The sequence below is a fragment of the Mytilus galloprovincialis genome, chromosome 5, assembly GCF_965363235.1.
Source record: "Mytilus galloprovincialis chromosome 5, xbMytGall1.hap1.1, whole genome shotgun sequence".
NCBI classification, from domain to species: domain Eukaryota; kingdom Metazoa; phylum Mollusca; class Bivalvia; order Mytilida; family Mytilidae; genus Mytilus; species Mytilus galloprovincialis.
Genome location: NC_134842.1, coordinates 296,310 through 322,327, shown reverse-complemented (window position 1 = coordinate 322,327; position 26,018 = coordinate 296,310). Strand labels below are relative to the sequence as shown.

Genomic DNA, 26,018 nt, shown 5'->3' with positions numbered 1-26,018 from the left:
CTCTATCACTTATGGTTTACAAGATAGAAATGCATATCACTTATATTAAATGCATAAGGGGAAATAACTTTCATATGGAGCGTTCATATCGCTTCGGTCAAAATAGGACAAATCATGTGAAGGATATAACAAGCAATTTTGTAAAATAAATTTGTCTTAATCTTTTACGGTTGCGAAGGAGTAGTGAACACAAGGAAAACAGTGTTTGGGGAGATAACTCCTATAAAGAAAAGTATTCGGTTACGCAGGGTAAATTTCAAAAGCGCATAAACTGTTCAATATCATATACCAAATATCTAAGCGACATATTGTGAAACAAATATTTATCGCAAGAACAAAATTAGGCGGAAGAAAAAAAAAAATAATCAGAAGAAAAACAATAAGTCTTTCCACAGAAAAGAAAAGTGGAAAGACTTAATAATCAGAACAAAAACAATAAGTCTTTCCACTGAAACAGAAAAGTGGAAAGACTTAATAATAATAATAATAATCAGAACAAATACAATAGGTCTTTCCACAGAAAAGTGGAAAGACCTAATTACTACACAAGAAACAACACAGAGAGACAAAGAATACCATGAGCTAGATTTTGAGGTGTTTTTTCATGATCTATTTCTCTGGAAATAAATGAATTGTTCATGGAGAAATAAGAACAAAACAGTAATGGATCTTTTATTTGTGGTGATATTCACAACAAAATATACATGTATGTATGCAGTTAACAAATACAACAAAAGTAAACACTAAAACGTACACTCTCATACAGTTAGCACTAAAAACCTTGCATTTCATTTCAAAACAAACACTCATGCCTTATAAATAACACATACAAACTACTCCACACTCACATAGCACAAAAAGTAGACCCAAAAAACAAGCACTAAAAAAATAATATTTACATTTTTACATCAAACATTCTAACAAGTATACACTAACAAAAACAAAGATTGTAATTTTTTCAAAGAGAAAGTTTCATAAGAATGTTCCTTTTAAACTATGTAATGAAATTAAAGATTCATATATTTATCTTGGTCTGCTATGTAATTATAACGGAAACTTCTCTTAAGCTCGAAAAAAAAAGTGGTAGACTGTATTTGATGCATTGGTGGTTATTTTTTTGACCTTCTATTCGGAAATATGGGGGTTTGAAAATAAAAATAATACTGGAAAAAATATATCTACAGTTAAATTATATTTACATTTTTACATCAAACATTCTAACAAGTATACACTAACAAAAACAAAGATTGTAATTTTTTCAAAGAGAAAGTTTCATAAGAATGTTCCTTTTAAACTATGTAATGAAATTATTGAAATTAAAGATTCATATGTTTATCTTGGTCTGCTATATAATTACAACGGAAACTTCTCTTAAGCTCGAAAAAAAAAGTGGTAGACTGTATTTGATGCATTGGTGGTTATTTTTTTGACCTACTACTCGGAAATATGGGGGTTTGAAAATAAAAATAATACTGAAAAAAATATATCTACAGTTAAATTATATTTACATTTTTACATCAAACATTCTAACAAGTATACACTAACAAAAACAAAGATTGTAATTTTTTCAAAGATAAAGAATGTTCCTTTTAAACTATGTATTAGTGGTTATTTTGACCTACTCCTCAGACATATGGGGGATTGAAAATAAAAGAAATACTGAAGGCTCCATTTGCAGCAGATCTAAATGAGTGTCTATTACTAACATGTCGTTGAAGTCTACTATCTGAACTGCACCTGGAGTTGGTGACGGTGCTAGGGTTGGTGACACTGCTGGGGCAGGTGACACTGCTGGGGCAGGTGACACTGGGGCAGGTGACACTGCTGGGGCAGGTGACACTGCTGGAGTTGAAGGTGGTCCAGCCTGTATAAATATGAAAATGAAATATAAGTTGTTATCTTAAAATATCTTGTATTGGTAATCAATTAATATATCTAATAAAATCTTACAAAAACAAATGTTCAACAACACGCCAATACATACGATTTTGAAATGTTTAAAAAGTAAAAACACAAAAATACTGAACTCTGAAAAAAATTCAAAAAGGAAAGTCCCAAATCAAATGGCAAAATCAAAAGTTCAAACACATCAAACGAATGGATAACAACTGTCACAATGCAATTGTCTACAGATCCCTACTTTTTTTAACTTATGACTTATAGTATATCACATATTTTCGTTTCTGTACAATAAGGTAAAATCCATAGTCGAAGAACTGAATAAAATTTAAACCATTATTGAAATTTGATAAATGATTGAACTTGAATAAACAGTTGATAAAGATAGGTGCAGATATCCCAGATGCAATCAGAACGATATCTCTCATTAACATTGTCGATAATAAAACCAGAAATCTCATTCTGCATTTGTATGAAACAAATTATATGATATAATTTCATTTCACTGTTACATTTGTATGACACAAATTACAATTATATAAAATCAACTCATGTTTGATACTGCTTAAAGATTTTGTACCATATAATTACCTTATGCACTAATCTCTCATGTCGTCGTAGAGCATATCTGGATTTAAAATCCTTTGTACAGATGACACACTTATAAGTCTGAAATATTAAAACAAAGCATTTAAAATATATGATCACATTTTTAGGGGACAATTATATATATAATATTTATATTAATCAGGATAAAAAGTGACAATACTTTTGTTTATTTTATTAACATTCATGAAATTGCTTCATATTTGGTTATTTTTTTTCACAGAAATGATTTTTAAAAATATAGGTAAAAAAAATAGGTTTACAATTGAATAATTTGAAGTCACTTGCCAAAATGTTTTTCTAATCTTGCTGGTAAATTATACAACAACATTTAAATGATGTTCTTTTTGTTCTCAAGGATGAACAACAAAAAGAGAGCTGTATAAGTCTAGAGTTAGCATCATGTCGATAATGATTAAAAGTGACAATATTTCCTTTTTTCATTAATATTTTTGTACTGGTCTGTTATTTGAGTCATTTTTATACTTCATGTTGGAAATTTACACATAAAAGTGAAGAATATTTACTTTCGAAATTGCAAAACATGTTGTTTCACAATATAAAAAAAATATCAATATTTTTAATTTTGTTAGAATATTTTACAAGAACATTAAAATTCTGTTCTTTTTGTCAGTAAGGATGAATAGTTCTGCAAAAATTGAGTATTCTAATACTGTAAAATCAGAAATCATTGCGTGCATTTATCATGGCAATTTTGTCATTTTAGACTTAAATGCGATTTTAATTTATACGATTTTGAGAAAAATCTTGTTTAATTGATATAAGATATTTCAAAATGCGAGTTTAAATTATTGCGTTTACAACTCTGTCGCATTTTTTGCAATAATAAAAACCTCGCATTAATTTCTGAATTTACAGTAGTCTATAGTTACATATATGTATGTTGATAGCGTTAAATAATAACAATATGTCTTTGATTATTTATATAATTTGAACTAGTCTGCTAATTGGGTACTTTTCATAACTTAGATTGATTTATGTAGACATAAATGTGAAGTTTAAGTTTAGAAATTTAATAATTATTGTTGCATAAAACAAAGGTGCCATATGTTCCATTTTATTAAAATACTATACAACAGCATTACAAATCTGTTCTTTTTCTCCCTAAGGAAGAATAGTTTTACCAAAAAAAGAGAGATGTATAAGAGTAGGGTGTACATAAATAACAATAACAAGTGACGATACTTCTTTATTTTTATATTCTTGTACTGCCACAATATTTTGGTAATTCTTACTCAACAACATGGATTTTAAGACAGGTATAGAAATTTAAGTCTAAAGTTGCAAATTTTGATGCCACACAAAAAAAATGTTGCCAATATGTATATTTGTTTCAGTATATCATATAAAAGCCTAAAAATTATGTTCTTTTTGTTCTGAAGGAAGAGTGGTTTTACAAAACTAGAGAGCTGAATAAGTATAAGGTTAGCATTAACTTTGTCAATAATGATTAAAGGTGACAATATTTCTTTTTCTCACTAATATCTTTGTACTGGTCTGATAATTGATTACTTTTTAAACCTCAGATTGGTCTGTTAAACCTAAATGTGAAAAAAATATTAAAAAAAAAAAATGATGTGACATTACAAAAAGATGCAGTTATTAATATGAATATCCATCACAATAAAAAGTTAAAGTTTCTTTTATTTCATTAATATTGTTGAACTGCCATCATATTTTGGTAATTCATACTCCACAGAATTCATTTTAAGACATAAAGGTAAAGAAATTTAAGTTTAAAATTGCAAAATTTATTGCCACACACAAAAAAAGTGCCAAGTTTTCATTTGTTTTAGAAAATTATACAAAGGGCATCTAAATTATGTTCTTTATGTCCATAAGGATGAGTGGTTTTACAAAAATAAAGAGCTTTATAAGTCAAATGTTAGCATTAATTATGTCGATAATGATAAAAAGTGACAATATTTCTTTTTTCAATAAAATTGCATAAAAGTTCTGTTCTTTTTTTTTTTCTCTAAGGAGGAATAGTTTTACAAGACTGATAGCTCTATAAGTGTACTATTAGAAATATGCATATCCATAACAATTAAAAAGTGACAACACTTCTTTTATTTTATTATTATTTTTTACTGCCTTAATATTTGGGTATTTTTATTCCACTGAATAGATTTTATATATATAAAAAAGGTAGTTTTAAATGGCAAAATGAGTTGCCACATGCAAATGAAGTGCCTAAATTTTCATTTGTTTTAAAATCCTATACAACGTCATCTTAATTATGTTTAATTATGTAACGATGAATAGTTAAACAAAAAAAACAAGAGCTCTATGAGTCTATAATCTAAATTGATGTCCAAAATGATAAAAGATGATTGTAATTTTACTTGTGATTTTCCTTTTTACAATATTTTTGTACTGGCCTGACATTTGAGTATTTTTATACCTCAGATTTGCTACACATGAAAGTGAAGAATTTTTAGTTTTCAATTGCAAATATGTTGTCCCATTAATGGAAATAAGTAATATTTCAGTTAGTAATATTCATATCTATCACAATAAAAAGTGATGCCACTTCTTTTATTTTATTAATATAAATGTATGTTTAGAATTGCATTTTTTTTTCCTCAATTTTATTAGAATTTTATATGAAAACATCTAAATTAAGTTTTTTTTTATATTCAATAGCTTAAGAAGAGTCAGATGAGTAATAATTATATCAATCTCAATTAAAAGAGACACTACTTCTTTTATTTTATTAATATTCTTGCACTCTCATTATAGAAAAATGTTTAATTCTGTTAGAATATTATACAACGGCATTATCATTCTGTTATTGAAGCACTAAGGATGAAAATTAAAAAAACATGAAAGTTCTAGTCATCTGTAAGTTACTTATTTTTATGCTAAAAGCATGAAATAGTGGTAAAATGTCTTTTGTTTCTATATATTCCTGACGTTTCTGATAACTGATTACTTTATAAACTTCAGATTGGTTTGTTAGACATTAATGAGAAGAAATCTAAGTTAAGAAATGAAAAAAAAATTGACATTGCATAAAACAAAGATGCTATTTTTTTCAATTTTATTAGAAAACTAAACAACATTAAATTCTGTTCTTTTTGCCAATACGGAGGAATAATTTTACTTAATTGATAGCTTTAAAAGAGTTAGGTGAGTAATATCTATATCGATCTCAATAAAAAGTGACACTATTTCTTTTATTTTATTAATATTCTTGAACTGGTTTCATATTTAGTTATTTCAAAACATGTAGTCTAAAATTGTAATGTTTAATTCTGTTAGAATATTATACAACGGCTTTATAATTCTGTTATTTTTGGTACTAAAGATGAAATGTTTTACAAAAAATGAAAATTCCAGTAGTCTAAAGCTACTTATATTTCTGCTAAAAGTATTAAATAGTGACAAAAGTTCTTTTGTTTCTATATATATTTTTGAACTGGTCTGATAATTGATTACTTTTTAAACTTCAGATTGGTTTGTTACATGGTCTTATTTGGGCCTATTATATCTGACTATGCAGTATGGGCTTTGCTCATTGTTGAAGGCTGTACAGTGACCTGTAGTTGTTAATGTTAGTGTCATTTTGGTCTCTTGTGGACAGTTGTCTCATTGGCAATCATACCACATCTTCTTGTTGATATATATGGTTAGACATTAATGAAAAGAAATTCAAACAAATGATGTCGCATACAATGAAGATGCTAATATTTTCTATTTTATTAAAAAATTATACAACGACATTTAAATTCTGTTCTTTTTGCCAATATGGATGAATAATTTTACTAAATTAATAGCTTTAAAAGAGTCAGGTGAGTAATATCTATATCGATCTCAATAAAAAGTGAACTATTTATTTTCTTTAATTTATATTCAAAACATGTTGTCTAAAATTGTAATGTTAAATTCTGTTAGAATATTATACAACAGCATTATCATTCCGTTGTTTTTGGCACTAAGGATGAAAAAATTTACAAAAGATACAGCAATACAACAAAAAACTAAATGACATTGGATTCATTAAGCTTAATATATATCTAAGATACCTACATAGTTTGATGAAAATCAAAGTTGATTTGAAAAAGTTATTAAAAAAATTAAAGTGTACTATCTCTATTTTGTCCGAATTGCAAATCCTAGCTTTTTTATACCAAGATAACTTTAAATTTTTAAATTTTTCATTTTCAGCAATACAACAAAAAACTAAATGACATTGGATTCATTAAGCTTAATATATATCTAAGATACCTACATAGTTTGATGAAAATCCAAGTTGATTTGAAAAAGTTATTAAAAAATTTAAAGTGTACTATCTCTATTTTGTTCGAACTGCAAATTCTAGCTTTTTTGACCTAGAGTAATTTAATTTTTAAATTTTTCAGCAATACAACAAAAAACTCAATGACATGGGATTCAGTAAGCTTAATATATATCTAAGATACCTACATAGTTTGATGAAAATTCAAGTTGATTTGAAAAAGTAATTAAAAAATTTAAAGTGTAATATCTCTATTTTGTCCGAATTGCAAATCCTACCTTTTTTATACCAAGATAACTTTAATTCTTAAATTTTACAGCAATACAACAAATAACGAATTGACATGGGATTCAGTAAGCTTAATATATATGTAAGATAGCCGCATAGTTTGAAGAACATTCAAGTTGATTTGAAAAAGTTTTTAAAAAAATTAAAGTGTACTATCTCTATTTTGTTCGAACTGCAAATTCTAGCTTTTTTGACCTAGAGTAATTTAATTTTTAAATTTTCCAGCAATACAACAAAAAACTAAATGACATGGGATTCAGTAAGCTTAATATATATCTAAGATACCTACATAGTTTGATGAAAATCCAAGTTGATTTGAAAAAGTTATTAAAAAAATTAAAGTGTAATATCTCTATTTTGTCCGAATTGCAAATCCTAGCTTTTTTATACCAAGATAACTTTAATTCTTAAATTTTACAGCAATACAACAAATAACTAATTGACATGGGATTCAGTAAGCTTAATATATATGTAAGATAGCTGCATAGTTTGAAGAACATCCAAGTTGATTTGAAAAAGTTATTAAAAAAATTAAAGTGTACTATCTCTATTTTGTTCGAACTGCAAATTCTAGCTTTTTTGACCTAGATTAATTTATTTTTTAAATTTTACAGCAATACAACAAAAAACTCAATGACATGGGATTCAGTAAGCTTAATATATATCTAAGATACCTACATAGTTTGATGAAAATCCAAGTTGATTTGAAAAAGTTATTAAAAAAATTAAAGTGTAATATCTCTATTTTGTCCGAATTGCAAATTCTAGCTTTTTTGACCTAGATTAATTTAATTTTTAAATTTTTCATTTTCAGCAATACAACAAAAAACTAAATGACATTGGATTCATTAAGTTTAATATATATCTAAGATACCTACATAGTTTGATGAAAATCCAAGTTGATTTGAAAAAGTTATTAAAAAAATTAAAGTGTACTATCTCTATTTTGTCCGAATTGCAAATCCTAGCTTTTTTATACCAAGATAACTTTAATTCTTAAATTTTACAGCAATACAACAAATAACAAATTGACATGGGATTCAGTAAGCTTAATATATATGTAAGATAGCTGCATACTTTGAAGAACATCCAAGTTGATTTGAAAAAGTTATTAAAAAAATTAAAGTGTACTATCTCTATTTTGTTCGAACTGCAAATTCTAGCTTTTTTGACCTAGAGTAATTTAACTTTTAAATTTTACAGCAATACAACAAAAAACTAAATGACATGGGATTCAGTAAGCTTAATATATATCTAAGATACCTACATAGTTTGATGAAAATCCAAGTTGATTTGAAAAAGTTAATAAAAAATTAAAGTGTAATATCTCTATTTTGTCCGAATTGCAAATTCTAGCTTTTTTGACCTAGATTAATTTAATTTTTAAATTTTTCATTTTCAGCAATACAACAAAAAACTAAATGACATTGGATTCATTAAGCTTAATATATATCTAAGATACCTACATAGTTTGATGAAAATCCAAGTTGATTTGAAAAAGTTATTAAAAAAATTAAAGTGTACTATCTCTATTTTGTCCGAATTGCAAATCCTAGCTTTTTTATACCAAGATAACTTTAATTCTTAAATTTTACAGCAATACAACAAATAACAAATTGACATGGGATTCAGTAAGCTTAATATATATGTAAGATTGCTGCATAGTTTGATGAACATCCAAGTTGATTTGAAAAAGTTATTAAAAAAATTAAAGTGTACTATGTCCATTTTGTTCGAACTGCAAATTCTAGCTTTTTTGACCCAGAGTAATTTAATTTTTAAATTTTACAGCAATACAACAAAAAACTAAATGAAATGGGATTCATTAAGCTTAATATATATGTTAGATAGCTGCATCGTTTGATGAACATCCAAGTTGATTTGAAAAAGTTATTAAAAAAAATAAAGTGTACTATGTCCATTTTGTTCGAACTGCAAATTCTAGCTTTTTTGACCTAGAGTAATTTAATTTTAAAATTTTACAGCAATACAACAAAAAACTAAATGACATGGGATTCAGTAAGCTTAATATATATCTAAGATACCTACATAGTTTGATGAAAATCCAAGTTGATTTGAAAAAGTTATTAAAAAAATTAAAGTGTACTATCTCTATTTTGTCCGAATTGCAAATCCTAGCTTTTTTATACCAAGATAACTTTAAATTCTTAAATTTTTCAGCAATACAACAAATAACGAATTGACATGGGATTCAGTAAGCTTAATATATATGTAAGATAGCCGCATAGTTTGAAGAACATTCAAGTTGATTTGAAAAAGTTTTTAAAAAAATTAAAGTGTACTATCTCTATTTTGTTCGAACTGCAAATTCTAGCTTTTTTGACCTAGAGTAATTTAATTTTTAAATTTTCCAGCAATACAACAAAAAACTAAATGACATGGGATTCAGTAAGCTTAATATATATCTAAGATACCTACATAGTTTGATGAAAATCCAAGTTGATTTGAAAAAGTTATTAAAAAAATTAAAGTGTAATATCTCTATTTTGTCCGAATTGCAAATCCTACCTTTTTTATACCAAGATAACTTTAATTCTTAAATTTTACAGCAATACAACAAATAACAAATTGACATGGGATTCAGTAAGCTTAATATATATGTAAGATAGCTGCATAGTTTGATGAACATCCAAGTTGATTTGAAAAAGTTATTAAAAAAATTAAAGTGTACTATCTCTATTTTGTTCGAACTGCAAATTCTAGCTTTTTTGACCTAGATTAATTTAATTTTTAAATTTTACAGCAATACAAAAAAAAACTCAATGACATGGGATGAAGTAAGCTTAATATATATCTAAGATACCTACATAGTTTGATGAAAATCCAAGTTGATTTGAAAAAGTTATTAAAAAAATTAAAGTGTAATATCTCTATTTTGTCCGAATTGCAAATTCTAGCTTTTTTGACCTAGATTAATTTAATTTTTAAATTTTTCATTTTCAGCAATACAACAAAAAACTAAATGACATTGGATTCATTAAGTTTAATATATATCTAAGATACCTACATAGTTTGATGAAAATCCAAGTTGATTTGAAAAAGTTATTAAAAAAATTAAAGTGTAATATCTCTATTTTGTCCGAATTGCAAATCCTAGCTTTATTATACCAAGATAACTTTAATTCTTAAATTTTACAGCAATACAACAAATAACAAATTGACATGGGATTCAGTAAGCTTAATATATATGTAAGATTGCTGCATAGTTTGATGAACATCCAAGTTGATTTGAAAAAGTTATTAAAAAAATTAAAGTGTACTATGTCCATTTTGTTCGAACTGCAAATTCTAGCTTTTTTGACCCAGAGTAATTTAATTTTTAAATTTTACAGCAATACAACAAAAAAACTAAATGAAATGGGATTCATTAAGCTTAATATATGTTAGATAGCTGCATAGTTTGATGAACATCCAAGTTGATTTGAAAAAGTTATTAAAAAAAATAAAGTGTACTATGTCCATTTTGTTCGAACTGCAAATTCTAGCTTTTTTGACCTAGAGTAATTTAATTTTAAAATTTTACAGCAATACAACAAAAAACTAAATGACATGGGATTCAGTAAGCTTAATATATATCTAAGATACCTACATAGTTTGATGAAAATCCAAGTTGATTTGAAAAAGTTATTAAAAAAATTAAAGTGTACTATCTCTATTTTGTCCGAATTGTAAATCCTAGCTTTTTTATACCAAGATAACTTTAAATTCTTAAATTTTTCAGCAATACAACAAATAACTAATTGACATGGGATTCAGTAAGCTTAATATATATGTAAGATAGCTGCATAGTTTGATGAACATCCAAGTTGATTTGAAAAAGTAATTAAAAAAATTAAAGTGTACTATCTCTATTTTGTTCGAACTGCAAATTCTAGCTTTTTTGACCTAGAGTAATTTAATTTTTAAATTTTTCAGCAATACAACAAAAAACTAAATGACATGGGATTCAGTAAGCTTAATATATATCTAAGATACCTACATAGTTTGATGAAAATTCAAGTTGATTTGAAAAAGTAATTAAAAAATTTAAAGTGTACTATCTCTATTTTGTCCGAATTGCAAATCCTAGCTTTTTTATACCAAGATAACTTTAAATTTTTAAATTTTTCATTTTCAGCAATACAACAAAAAACTAAATGACATTGGATTCATTAAGCTTAATATATATCTAAGATACCTACATAGTTTGATGAAAATCCAAGTTGATTTGAAAAAGTTATTAAACAAATTAAAGTGTACTATCTCTATTTTGTCCGAATTGCAATACTAGCTTTTTTATACCAAGATAACTTTAAATTCTTAAATTTTTCAGCAATACAACAAATAACGAATTGACATGGGATTCAGTAAGCTTAATATATATGTAAGATAGCCGCATAGTTTGAAGAACATTCAAGTTGATTTGAAAAAGTTATTAAAAAAATTAAAGTGTACTATCTCTATTTTGTTCGAACTGCAAATTCTAGCTTTTTTGACCTAGAGTAATTTAATTTTTAAATTTTTCAGCAATACAACAAAAAACTAAATGACATGGGATTCAGTAAGCTTAATATATATCTAAGATACCTACATAGTTTGATGAAAATTCAAGTTGATTTGAAAAAGTAATTAAAAAAATGAAAGTGTACTATCTCTATTTTGTCCGAATTGCAAATCCTAGCTTTTTTATACCAAGATAACTTCAATTCTTAAATTTTACAGCAATACAACAAATAACTAATTGACATGGGATTCAGTAAGCTTAATATATATGTAAGATAGCTGCATACTTTGAAGAACATCCAAGTTGATTTGAAAAAGTTATTAAAAAAATTCAAGTGTACTATCTCTATTTTGTTCGAACTGCAAATTCTAGCTTTTTTTACCTAGATTAATTTAATTTTTAAATTTTACAGCAAAACAACAAAAAACTCAATGACATGGGATTCAGTAAGCTTAATATATATCTAAGATACCTACATAGTTTGATGAAAATCCAAGTTGATTTGAAAAAGTTATTAAAAAAATTAAAGTGTAATATCTCTATTTTGTCCGAATTGCAAATTCTAGCTTTTTTGACCTAGATTAATTTAATTTTTAAATTTTTCATTTTCAGCAATACAACAAATAACTAAATGACATTGGATTCATTAAGTTTAATATATATCTAAGATACCTACATAGTTTGATGAAAATCCAAGTTGATTTGAAAAAGTTATTAAAAAAATTAAAGTGTACTATCTCTATTTTGTCCGAATTGCAAAGCCTAGCTTTTTTATACCAAGATAACTTTAATTTTTAAATTTTACAGCAATACAACAAAAAACTAATTGACATGGGATTCAGTAAGCTTAATATATATGTAAGATAGCCGCATAGTTTGAAGAACATTCAAGTTGATTTGAAAAAGTTATTAAAAAAATTAAAGTGTACTATCTCTATTTTGTTCGAACTGCAAATTCTAGCTTTTTTGACCTAGAGTAATTTAATTTTTAAATTTTACAGCAATACAACAAAAAACTAAATGACATGGGATTCAGTAAGCTTAATATATATGTTAGATAGCTGCATAGTTTGATGAACATCCAAGTTGATTTGAAAAAGTTATTAAAAAAAATAAAGTGTGCTATGTCCATTTTGTTCGAACTGCAAATTCTAGCTTTTTTGACCTAGAGTAATTTAATTTTAAAATTTTACAGCAATACAACAAAAAACTAAATGACATGGGATTCAGTAAGCTTAATATATATCTAAGATACCTACATAGTTTGATGAAAATCCAAGTTGATTTGAAAAAGTTATTAAAAAAATTAAAGTGTAATATCTCTATTTTGTCCGAATTGCAAATCCTACCTTTTTTATACCAAGATAACTTTAATTCTTAAATTTTACAGCAATACAACAAATAACTAATTGACATGGGATTCAGTAAGCTTAATATATATGTAAGATAGCTGCATAGTTTGATGAACATCCAAGTTGATTTGAAAAAGTTATTAAAAAAATTAAAGTGTACTATCTCTATTTTGTTCGAACTGCAAATTCTAGCTTTTTTGACCTAGATTAATTTAATTTTTAAATTTTACAGCAATACAACAAAAAACTCAATGACATGGGATTCAGTAAGCTTAATATATATCTAAGATACCTACATAGTTTGATGAAAATCCAAGTTGATTTGAAAAAGTTATTAAAAAAATTAAAGTGTACTATCTCTATTTTGTCCGAATTGCAAATTCTAGCTTTTTTGACCTAGATTAATTTAATTTTTAAATTTTTCATTTTCACCAATACAACAAAAAACTAAATGACATTGGATTCATTAAGTTTAACATATATCTAAGATACCTACATAGTTTGATGAAAATCCAAGTTGATTTGAAAAAGTTATTAAAAAAATTAAAGTGTACTATCTCTATTTTGTTCGAACTGCAAATTCTAGCTTTTTTGACCTAGATTAATTTAATTTTTAAATTTTACAGCAATACAACAAAAAACTCAATGACATGGGATTCAGTAAGCTTAATATATATCTAAGATACCTACATAGTTTGATAAAAATCCAAGTTGATTTGAAAAAGTTATTAAAAAAATTAAAGTGTAATATCTCTATTTTGTCCGAATTGCAAATCCTAGCTTTTTTATACCAAGATAACTTTAATTCTTAAATTTTACAGCAATACAACAAAAAAACTAATTGACATGGGATTCAGTAAGCTTAATATAATTGTAAGGTAGCTGCATAGTTTGATGAACATTCAAGTTGATTTGAAAAAGTTATTAAAAAAATTAAAGTGTACTATCTCTATTTTGTTCGAACTGCAAATTCTAGCTTTTTTTACCTAGATTAATTTAATTTTTAAATTTTTCAGCAATAAAAAAAAACAACTAAATGACATGGGATTCAGTAAGCTTAATATATATCTAAGATACTTAAGTAGTGTGATGAAAATTCAAGTTGATTTGAAAAAGTTATTAAAAAAATTAAAGTGTACTATCTCTATTTTGTTCAAACTGCAAATTCTAGCTTTTTTGACCTAGATTAATTTAATTTTTAAATTTTTCATTTTCAGCAATACAACAAAAAACTAAATGACATTGGATTCATTAAGCTTAATATATATGTAAGATACCTACATAGTTTGATGAAAATCCAAGTTGATTTGAAAAAGTTATTAAAAAAATTAAAGTGTAATATCTCTATTTTGTCCGAATTGCAAATCCTAGCTTTTTTATACCAAGATAACTTTAATTCTTAAATTTTACAGCAATACAACAAATAACTAATTGACATGGGATTCAGTAAGCTTAGGTTTACTTACTATTTTAATAGCTTAAGAGTAGAATAATATTGTAAATGAGTGGAAAACTGGTTTTCTAAATCTTAATCACAAAACACGACACAATTGGTAAATACAAAACTTACAATATGTTTATATTGCAGGTGTTTTAATTATAATTATAAATTATAATAAATTATAAATTAAAAAATCATTAAATTATAAATTAAAAAATCATTAAATTATAATCCTGGTACGTATTGATACCTATTTTAATATTATTATTTTTTTATATAAACACACCTGTTGGTGACCTTCTGCTGTTGTTTTTTTATTTGTCGGGTTGTTCTCTTTGACACATTCCCCATTTCCATTCTCAATTTTACATAATATTTTAAATATATAATATAGTATAGTTACAATAATGAAAAGTTTACCTTATCCATAGCTATTCTTTAATTCTTTTTTATTTTTCATATTAAAATGAACATTTTATATATATGCTTATGTGTTTATTTAACCTAATGAGTATGAGTATGAGTATGAGTTCTTCAACTCAAATAGCCCTTTTATCTCTTGATTAGCCATTTACAATCACAAAGATGCACAAATTACTTATCAAAACAAATAATCACTTAAAAGAATTTAATTATATTCCCTTTAATTTCATATGTTTTATTTTTAATCCAAATAATTATCTACCTTGATTTTTCATTCTTTTTGTGATTGTTTATGGCTAATTAAGAGATAAAAGGACCTTTGAGTAAATAAATTCACACTCATACTAATTGGGTTAAAATAACACATTTGAATATTTAAAAAAAGTTAATTATTATATGAAACAAAAGAATTAAAGAATAGATCTATACATTTTTTAACTGGTCTAATAATTGATTACTTTCTAACTTCAGATTGGTTTGTTAGACATAAATGAGAAGAAATTTAAGTTCAGAAATTAATATATTGATGTGGCATAAAAAATACATGCTAATATTTTCTATTTTATTAGAAAATTATACAAAGACATTACAATTCTGTTTTTTTTGTGGAAAATACAGAGGAATACTTTTACAAAATTGAAAGTTTTACAAGAGTCAGGTGTGTATGATTTACATTGACCTCAATGAAAGTGACACTTCTTTTATTTTATTAATATTCTTGTCAAATCAAAAAACAAGAATTTGATGTTCCAACTAACCCATATAGTACACTTAAAAATTTAATTTATAACTTTTTTTAACAACCCTTTGATTTAAATCAAATTATACATCTCATGTAGTTTGTGTATTGCCTCAGTTCAAAAATAAAAATAATCGTTGTCATAAAACCTAGAATTTGCATTTCAGATTGATTAAGATAGTAAATGTAGTACAATCTCCTGTCAATTCAAGAATTTAAATAATCTTGGTAAAAAAAATTTGCTGTCCGACTCAATTTTTTAGAAATAAATTGAGAATGGAAATGGGGAATGTGTCAAAGAGACAACAACCCGACCAAATAAAAAACAACAGCAGAAGGTCACCAACAGGTCTTCAATGTAGCGAGAAATTCCCGCACCCGGAGGCGTCCTTCAGCTGGCCCATAAACAAATATATACTAGTTCAGTGATAAATCGAGAGATTTGTCATTGCCGATCTATTTATATGAGACGTCCTAAAATTATACTCAATGCGCACTTAAATGAAACAGTTGCCACTTGACGTTTAACTATAAACAAAATCAATCAACCGACATAATAGATTCCAAGAAGAGAACCTCGTATACTTTTTTTTTATTAAATCATTGTAAATAGTACAAATGAATTCAGACATGTCAGTGTTGGTACGGATTCGTTGGTACTTTGATGATGTGGCATAATAGTTTTGTTTTACACGTACACCATCATGAACTCCTATATATGATGTGACTGTTATTATAAATAAAGAGATGAAATTCTGACATTCTCAATTTATTCAGAATATTTTTTGCATTAATGGTTTTCTAATATTATTGATTACGTCTACATTTACGGTCCTACTAAAATGTGAACAGGAGCGCCAGGAGAAGACATTAAGGCGCTCGGTACAATGGTATTCGGGTATATAGATTTGCAAATAAAAGTGCACATATGATCAGTTTTGGTCAAATAGTTTTGTTTTCCAAGTCAGCATGAGGTATTAAAACTACTGAAATTTTGTTACGTATCAATATTTTGAATAAAAGGAGGACACGCTGGTATCCTAAATTTATGCGAACAAAAATTTGTTGTTATTAAATTGCAATATTGCTGTCCATTGTCATGATTATATTATACAATGATTCCTGACATAAAAAATATGGCTGATTAATACTATGCGGGTATGCCATGGTGTATATAGATTTACAAATTAAAGTGCACATATGGTCAGTTTTGGTAATGCGGTCAAATAATTTTGTTGTACAAGTCAGCTGGAGGTATCAAAACTACTGAAATTTAGTTACGTATCAATATTTTGAATAAAATGAGGACATGCTGGTATTATAAATTTATGTGAACAAAAATTTGTTGTTATTATATTGCAATATTGCTGTCCATTGTCATGATTGTATTATACATTGATTCTGGCATAAAAAATATGGCTGATTAACTATGCGGGTATATAGATTTACAAATTAAAGTGCACAAATGGTCAGTTTTGGTGGATGTGGTCAAATAATTTTGTTGTACAAGTCAACTGGAGGTATCAAAACTACTGAAATTTTGATAAGATCAATATTTTGAATAAAATGAGGACATGCTGGTATCCTAAATTTATGCGAACCAAAATTTGTTGTTATTATATTGCAATATTGCTGTCCATTGTGATGATTGTATTATACATTGAATCCTGACATCAAAAATATGGCTGATTTACTATGCAGGTATATAGATTTACAAATTAAAGTGCATATATGGTCAGTTTTGGTGGATGCGGTCAAATAATTTTGTTGTACAAGTCAACTGGAGGCATTAAAACTTCTGAAATTTTGTTACGTATCAGTATTTTAAGTAAAAAGAGGACATGCTGGCACCCTTAATTTAGGTGAACAAAAATTTGTTGTTATTATATTGCAATATTGCTGTCCATTGTCATGATTGTATTATACATTGAATCCTGACATTAAAAATAAGGCTGATTTTCTATGCTGGTATATAGATTTACAATTTAAAGTTCACATATGGTCAGTTTTGGTAATGTGGTCAAATAATTTTGTTGTACAAGTCAGCTGGAGGTATCAAAACTACTGAAATTTTGTTACGTATCAATATTTTGAATAAAATGAGGACATGCTGGTATCCTAAATTTATGCAAACCAAAATTTTTTGTTATTATATTACAATTTGGCTGTCCATTGTCATGATTGTATTATACATTGAATCCTGACATAAAAAATAGGGCTGATTAACTATGCGGGTATATAGATTTACAAATTAAAATGCACATATGGTCAGTTTTGGTGGATGCGGTCAAATAATTTTGTTGTACAAGTCAACTGGAGGTATCAAAACTACTGAAATTTTGATACGTATCAGTATTTTAAGTAAAAAGAGGACATGCTGGTATCCTAAATTTATGCGAACCAAAATTTTTTGTTATTATATTGCAATTTTGCTGTCCATTGTCATGATTGTATTATACATTGAATCCTGACATAAAAAATATGGCTGATTAACGATGCGGGTATAAAGATTTACAAATTAAAGTGCACATATGGTCAGTTTTGGTGGATGCGGTCAAATAATTTTGTTGTACAAGTCAACTGGAGGTATCAAAACTACTGAAATTTTGTTACGTTTCAATATTTTGAATAAAATGAGGACATGCTGGTATCCTAAATTTATGCGAACCAAAATTTGTTGTTATTATATTGCAATATTGCTGTCCATTGTCATGATTGTATTATACATTGAATCCTGACATAAAAAATATGGCTGATTTACTACGCTGGTATAAAGATTTACAAATTAAAGTGCATATATGGTCAGTTTTGGTGGATGCGGTCAAATAATTTTGTTGTACAAGTCAACTGGAGGCATCAAAACTACTGAAATTTTGTTACGTATCAGTATTTTAAGTAAAAAGAGGACATGCTGGCACCCTTAATTTAATTAGGCTAACAAAAATTTGTTGTTATTATATTGCAATATTGCTGTCCATTGTCATGATTGTATTATACATTGAATCCTGACATTAAAAATAAGGCTGATTTTCTATGCTGGTATATAGATTTACAATTTAAAGTTCACATATGGTCAGTTTTGGTAATGTGGTCAAATAATTTTGTTGTACAAGTCAGCTGGAGGTATCAAAACTACTGAAATTTTGTTACGAATCAATATTTTGAATAAAATGAGGACATGCTGGTATCCTAAATTTATGCAAACCAAAATTTTTTGTTATTATATTGCAATTTGGCTGTCCATTGTCATGATTGTATTATACATTGAATCCTGACATAAAAAATAGGGCTGATTTACTATGCGGGTATATAGATTTACAAATTAAAATGCACATATGGTCAGTTTTGGTGGATGCGGTCAAATAATTTTGTTGTACAAGTCAACTGGAGGTATCAAAACTACTGAAATTTTGTTACGTATCAGTATTTTAAGTAAAAAGAGGACATGCTGGTATCCTAAATTTATGCGAACCAAAATTTTTTGTTATATTATATTGCAATTTTGCTGTCCATTGTCATGATTGTATTATACATTGAATCCTGACATAAAAAATATGGCTGATTAACGATGCGGGTATAAAGATTTACAAATTAAAGTGCACATATGGTCAGTTTTGGTGGATGCAGTCAAATAATTTTGTTGTACAAGTCAACTGGAGGTATCAAAACTACTGAAATTTTGTTACGTATCAATATTTTGAATAAAATGAGGACATGCTGGTATCCTAAATTTATGCAAACCAAAATTTTTTGTTATTATATTGCAATTTGGCTGTCCATTGTCATGATTGTATTATACATTGAATCCTGACATAAAAAATAGGGCTGATTAACTATGCGGGTATATAGATTTACAAATTAAAATGCACATATGGTCAGTTTTGGTGGATGCGGTCAAATAATTTTGTTGTACAAGTCAACTGGAGGTATCAAAACTACTGAAATTTTGTTACGTATCAGTATTTTAAGTAAAAAGAGGACATGCTGGTATCCTAAATTTATGCGAACCAAAATTTTTTGTTATTATATTGCAATTTTGCTGTCCATTGTCATGATTGTATTATACATTGAATCCTGACATAAAAAATATGGCTGATTAACGATGCGGGTATAAAGATTTACAAATTAAAGTGCACATATGGTCAGTTTTGGTGGATGCGGTCAAATAATTTTGTTGTACAAGTCAACTGGAGGTATCAAAACTACTGAAATTTTGTTACGTTTCAATATTTTGAATAAAATGAGGACATGCTGGTATCCTAAATTTATGCGAACCAAAATTTGTTGTTATATATTGCAATATTGCTGTCCATTGTCATGATTGTATTATACATTGAATCCTGACATAAAAAATATGGCTGATTTACTATGCTGGTATAAAGATTTACAAATTAAAGTGCATATATGGTCAGTTTTGGTGGATGCGGTCAAATAATTTTGTTGTACAAGTCAACTGGAGGCATCAAAACTACTGAAATTTTGTTACGTATCAGTATTTTAAGTAAAAAGAGGACATGCTGGCACCCTTAATTTAATTAGGCTAACAAAAATTTGTTGTTATTATATTGCAATATTGCTGTCCATTGTCATGATTGTATTATACATTGAATCCTGACATTAAAAATAAGGCTGATTTTCTATGCTGGTATATAGATTTACAATTTAAAGTTCACATATGGTCAGTTTTGGTAATGTGGTCAAAAATTTTGTTGTACAAGTCAGCTGGAGGTATCAAAACTACTGAAATTTTGTTACGTATCAATATTTTGAATAAAATGAGGACATGCTGGTATCCTAAATTTATGCAAACCAAAATTTTTTGTTATTATATTGCAATTTGGCTGTCCATTGTCATGATTGTATTATACATTGAATCCTGACATAAAAAATAGGGCTGATTTACTATGCGGGTATATAGATTTACAAATTAAAATGCACATATGGTCAGTTTTGGTGGATGCGGTCAAATAATTTTGTTGTACAAGTCAACTGGAGGTATCAAAACTACTGAAATTTTGTTACGTATCAGTATTTTAAGTAAAAAGAGGACATGCTGGTATCCTAAATTTATGCGAACCAAAATTTTTTGTTATATTATATTGCAATTTTGCTGTCCATTGTCATGATTGTATTATACATTGAATCCTGACATAAAAAATATGGCTGATTAACGATGCGGGTATAAAGATTTACAAATTAAAGTGCACATATGGTCAGTTTTGGTGGATGCAGTCAAATAATTTTGTTGTACAAGTCAACTGGAGGTATCAAAACTACTGAAATTTTGTTACGTTTCAATATTTTGAATAAAATGAGGACATGCTGGTATCCTAAATTTATGTGAACAAAAATTTGTTGTTATTATATTGCAATATTGCTGTCCATTGTCATGATCACATGTATTATACATTAAATCCTGACATCAAAAATATGGCTGATTTACTATGCTGCTATATAGATTTACAAATTAAAGTGCATATATGGTCAGTTTTGGTGGATGCGGTCAAATAATTTTGTTGTACAAGTCAACTGGAGGCATCAAAACTACTGAAATTTTGTTACGTATCAGTATTTTAAGTAAAAAGAGGACATGCTGGCACCCTTAATTTAGGCTAACAAAAATTTGTTGTTATTATATTGCAATATTGCTGTCCATTGTCATGATTGTATAATACATTGAATCCTGACATTAAAAATAAGGCTGATTTACTATGCTGGTATATAGATTTACAATTTAAAGTTCACATATGGTCAGTTTTGGTAATGCGGTCAAATAATTTTGTTGTACAAGTCAGCTGGAGGTATCAAAACTACTGAAATTTTGTTACGTATCAAAATTTTGAATAAAATGAGGACATGCTGGTATCCTAAATTTATGCGAACCAAAATTTTTTGTTATTATATTGCAATTTTGCTGTCCATTGTCAGGATTGTATTATACATTGAATCCTGACATAAAAAATATTGCTGATTTACTATGCTGGTATATAGATTTACAAATTGAAGTGCATATATGGTCAGTTTTGGTGGATGCGGTCAAATAATTTTGTTGTACAAGTCAACTGGAGGCATCAAAACTACTGAAATTTTGTTACGTATCAGTATTTTGAGTAAAAAGAGGACATGCTTATACCCTTAATTTAGGCGAACACAAATTTGTTGTTATTATATTGCAATATTGCTGTCCATTGTCATGATTGTATTATACATTAAATCCTGACATTAAAAATAAGGCTGATTTTCTATGCTGGTATATAGATTTACAATTTAAAGTTCACATATGGTCAGTTTTGGTAATGTGGTCAAATAATTTTGTTGTACAAGTCAGCTGGAGGTATCAAAACTACTGAAATTTTGTTACGTATCAATATTTTAAATAAAATGAGGACATGCTGGTATCCTAAATTTATGCGAACCAAAATATTTTGTTATTATATTGCAATTTTGCTGTCCATTGTCATGATTGTATTATACATTGAATCCTGACATAAAAAATATGGCTGATTAACTATGCGGGTATATAGATTTACAAATTAAAGTGCACATATGGTCAGTTTTGGTGGATGCGGTCAAATAATTTTGTTGTACAAGTCAACTGGAGGTATCAAAACTACTGAAATTTTGTTACGTTTCAATATTTTGAATAAAATGAGGACATGCTGGTATCCTAAATTTATGCAAACCAAAATTTTTTGTTATTATATTGCAATTTTGCTGTCCATTGTCATGATTGTATTATACATTGAATCCTGACATAAAAAATAGGGCTGATTAACTATGCGGGTATATAGATTTACAAATTAAAATGCACATATGGTCAGTTTTGGTGGATGCGGTCAAATAATTTTGTTGTACAAGTCAACTGGAGGTATCAAAACTACTGAAATTTTGTTACGTATCAGTATTTTAAGTAAAAAGAGGACATGCTGGTATCCTAAATTTATGCGAACCAAAATTTTTTGTTATTATATTGCAATTTTGCTGTCCATTGTCATGATTGTATTATACATTGAATCCTGACATAAAAAATATGGCTGATTAACGATGCGGGTATATAGATTTACAAATTAAAGTGCACATATGGTCAGTTTTGGTGGATGCGGTCAAATAATTTTGTTGTACAAGTCAACTGGAGGTATCAAAACTACTGAAATTTTGTTACGTTTCAATATTTTGAATAAAATGAGGACATGCTGGTATCCTAAATTTATGCGAACAAAAATTTGTTGTTATTATATTGCAATATTGCTGTCCATTGTCATGATTGTATTATACATTGAATCCTGACATAAAAAATATGGCTGATTTACTATGCTGGTATAAAGATTTACAAATTAAAGTGCATATATGGTCAGTTTTGGTGGATGCGGTCAAATAATTTTGTTGTACAAGTCAACTGGAGGCATCAAAACTACTGAAATTTTGTTACGTATCAGTATTTTAAGTAAAAAGAGGACAAGCTGGCACCCTTAATTTAGGCTAACAAAAATTTGTTGTTATTATATTGCAATATTGCTGTCCATTGTCATGATTGTATTATACATTGAATCCTGACATTAAAAATAAGGCTGATTTACTATGCTGGTATATAGATTTACAATTTAAAGTTCACATATGGTCAGTTTTGGTAATGCGGTCAAATAATTTTGTTGTACAAGTCAGCTGGAGGTATCAAAACTACTGAAATTTTGTTACGTATCAAAATTTTGAATAAAATGAGGACATGCTGGTATCCTAAATTTATGCGAACCAAAATTTTTTGTTATTATATTGCAATTTTGCTGTCCATTGTCAGGATTGTATTATACATTGAATCCTGACATAAAAAATATTGCTGATTTACTATGCAGGTATATAGATTTACAAATTAAAGTGCATATATGGTCAGTTTTGGTGGATGCGGTCAAATAATTTTGTTGTACAAGTCAACTGGAGGTATCAAAACTACTGAAATTTTGTTACGTATCAGTATTTTGAGTAAAAAGAAGACATGCTGGCACCCTTAATTTAGGCGAACAAAAATTTGTAGTCATTATTTAAATGAATTAAACTATTGCTGATTGTAGCTGCATAGTTCAAGGATGTATAACTAACAAGGACGTATACACCTAACATCAAATATACTTATTTTCAAAAATATACATAATATGATTGAATTTGATATCGGAATATATATATATATTCAGTGCCTGTTATCATTGTAACCGAGATCGTTTTTATAATAGATAGATTGTCAGATCACAGATAAATTTGTGTTACGTTCTGTGCGTACTTATTTTCAATTATTTGTGTTTAATCCTGTTCATAAAACGGAAGTATTAATTTTCAAATTACTTTATTTTCGATGTTTCTACTACGAAACAAAGATATTAAAAATATATTTTTTTTTAAATCAACGAAGAGCGGTCCTGGTTACAAGTTAACTTAGTGTTGACCAGACCAGTCAAAAGTTAACTTGGGAACAGGTCTGGTTTTGATCGGATTTGTTCAAGCAGAAGTTAACTTTGTGGCAGGACCGGTTTCCAAGTTAACTTAGGTTAACTTTATGACAGGACTGGTTCCGAAGTTAACTTATGTTAACTTATGACAGGACTGGTTCGAAGTTAACTTATATCAATAGCGGACCTGTTTCCAAGTTAACTTTTTGGCAGACATAAAAACAGTCCTAGGTCCAAGTCCGCTTTTCAAGTTAACTAGATTTTGGTCCTAGGACTGGTCAGAGCAGTCCTACATTCGGTCACAGGTTAACTTTGACCAGTCCAAATGACTGGTTATCAAGTTAACTTGCTGTACAGGTTAGGAGTGCACCCATCTGTACATATATGTGCCTCAAAATCATTATTTTTTTAAATAAAATTAGTTATTATTCAATATTTATATTGAAACATTGCCTACCGGAAATGCATGTGTGCAGAGAAAATCATTCCACAAACATGGTTGATTTTTTATCCCTTGTACTTACAAACAGCCTCCGATCGATCATTAATGATGTTATTTGTTTGTTTTTATCAATGATAATCACATAATCTTACCTAAAAATGTTCACCGATTGTCCATAAAAAGTATTAAAACTGTTTTTTTACATCTTCCTGATCTTTGATCAACTTGTAACTTGTATTCCAGAACTTCCTCCAATAAAGGAGCACCTCAATCAATGAGTTTCCACCACCAGTTCAAAAGTACATATATCTGAAAGATTAAAATATAAAAGTCACACAGGTAGACATCAATCATCATTTAAAGGAATATTAAAAGTGTTTTGTTTATACATATGTATCGGCATAAAAATATGAGCTAATTCAATGTCCTGAAATTTAAAATTTAAAATATTTCCTCGATATTTACAGTTTATTTTCATGTGTATATATATATATGATCAGCAGAAATCGTTCTGCTGCATGTTTGCTGGTTTTACTTAAGATAGTTAACTTTTATCTGTATAACGCAGTGTAGTGTGGCCACGTACCCACACTTACTGCTTCATAGGACTTTATTGGGCTGAGTTGTAGTAAGTTTCAGTAAAGTGTGGCCAGATCCAGGCTTACTCTGTGATAAATGATGACATATATTTAGCCTGAGGAAACCCTCTGGCGAGTTCCTTAGATGTCACCTATAAGTGCATGTTAAAGGAAGGGATGGGATCCCACTAACATGTTTAACCCCGCCACATTATTTATGTATGTGCCTGTTCCAAGTCAGGAGCCTGTAATTCAGTGGTTGTTTATGTGTTAAATATTTGTTTTTTCGTTCATATTTTTATACAAATAAGGTCGTTAGTTTTCTCGTTTTAATTTGTTTTACATTTCCATATCGGGGCCTTTTATAGCTGACTATGTTCATTGTTAAAGGTCGTACGGTGACCTATAGTTGTTAATGTCTGTGTCATGTTGGTCTCTTGTGGATAGTTGTGTCATTGGCAATCATATTTATACCACACCTTCTTTTTAAGTACACATGCAAAAAATATCGAAATAGAACAGCACAGACTGATATTGGACATACTGTTATGCCTAAGGGTAGGATTTAAGATTGGTAGGTTTTTATGTATCATGTTTCATTCTTTTCTTGTGTTGATCAGAGAATTCATTTCTACTTTCACTTTCATTTTCGTGTTCCAGAACTCTGAGCTGCACTGTTATATTTATGAACGGACTATGCATATGAACACTTTATATTTCAGGTATCGCGGCCGTATTGTATTGTATGTATTATATTATTGTTTATGGGAAATATTGATAGATCATAGGACAGGGTTCGTTCTCACTGTTTGACCAGAGGGGTACTTTGACAGGATCCCAGCTTTAGTTTGACCCGTATATCACTTGTCCCTTTTGCTCACCTGTTTTATTCAATCATGTTAAGGGTCTTTAATGTAACCAAGATACGTTTCCACTAAGGGTTATTCTTGATAAGCCCATACCTCCCCTTTTCCCTCGACAGTTGTGTATTTCTATTTGTTTTTGCGCCATGTTCTATAGTATTGCCGTGGGAACTTCCGGTTTTAA

At 27.9% G+C, this 26,018-nt stretch overlaps 1 long non-coding RNA gene across 1 annotated transcript; it reads right to left on the bottom strand.

Annotated features, from left to right (window-relative positions):
• Positions 1-658: 658 nt before the first annotated feature.
• Positions 659-26,018, bottom strand: LOC143074924 (uncharacterized). Its single transcript, XR_012978172.1, has 4 exons — positions 25,853-26,018; positions 24,546-24,702; positions 2,491-2,568; positions 659-1,864 (listed from the first exon to the last, which is right to left on the bottom strand). It is a non-coding gene; the product is annotated as an uncharacterized LOC143074924 (long non-coding RNA).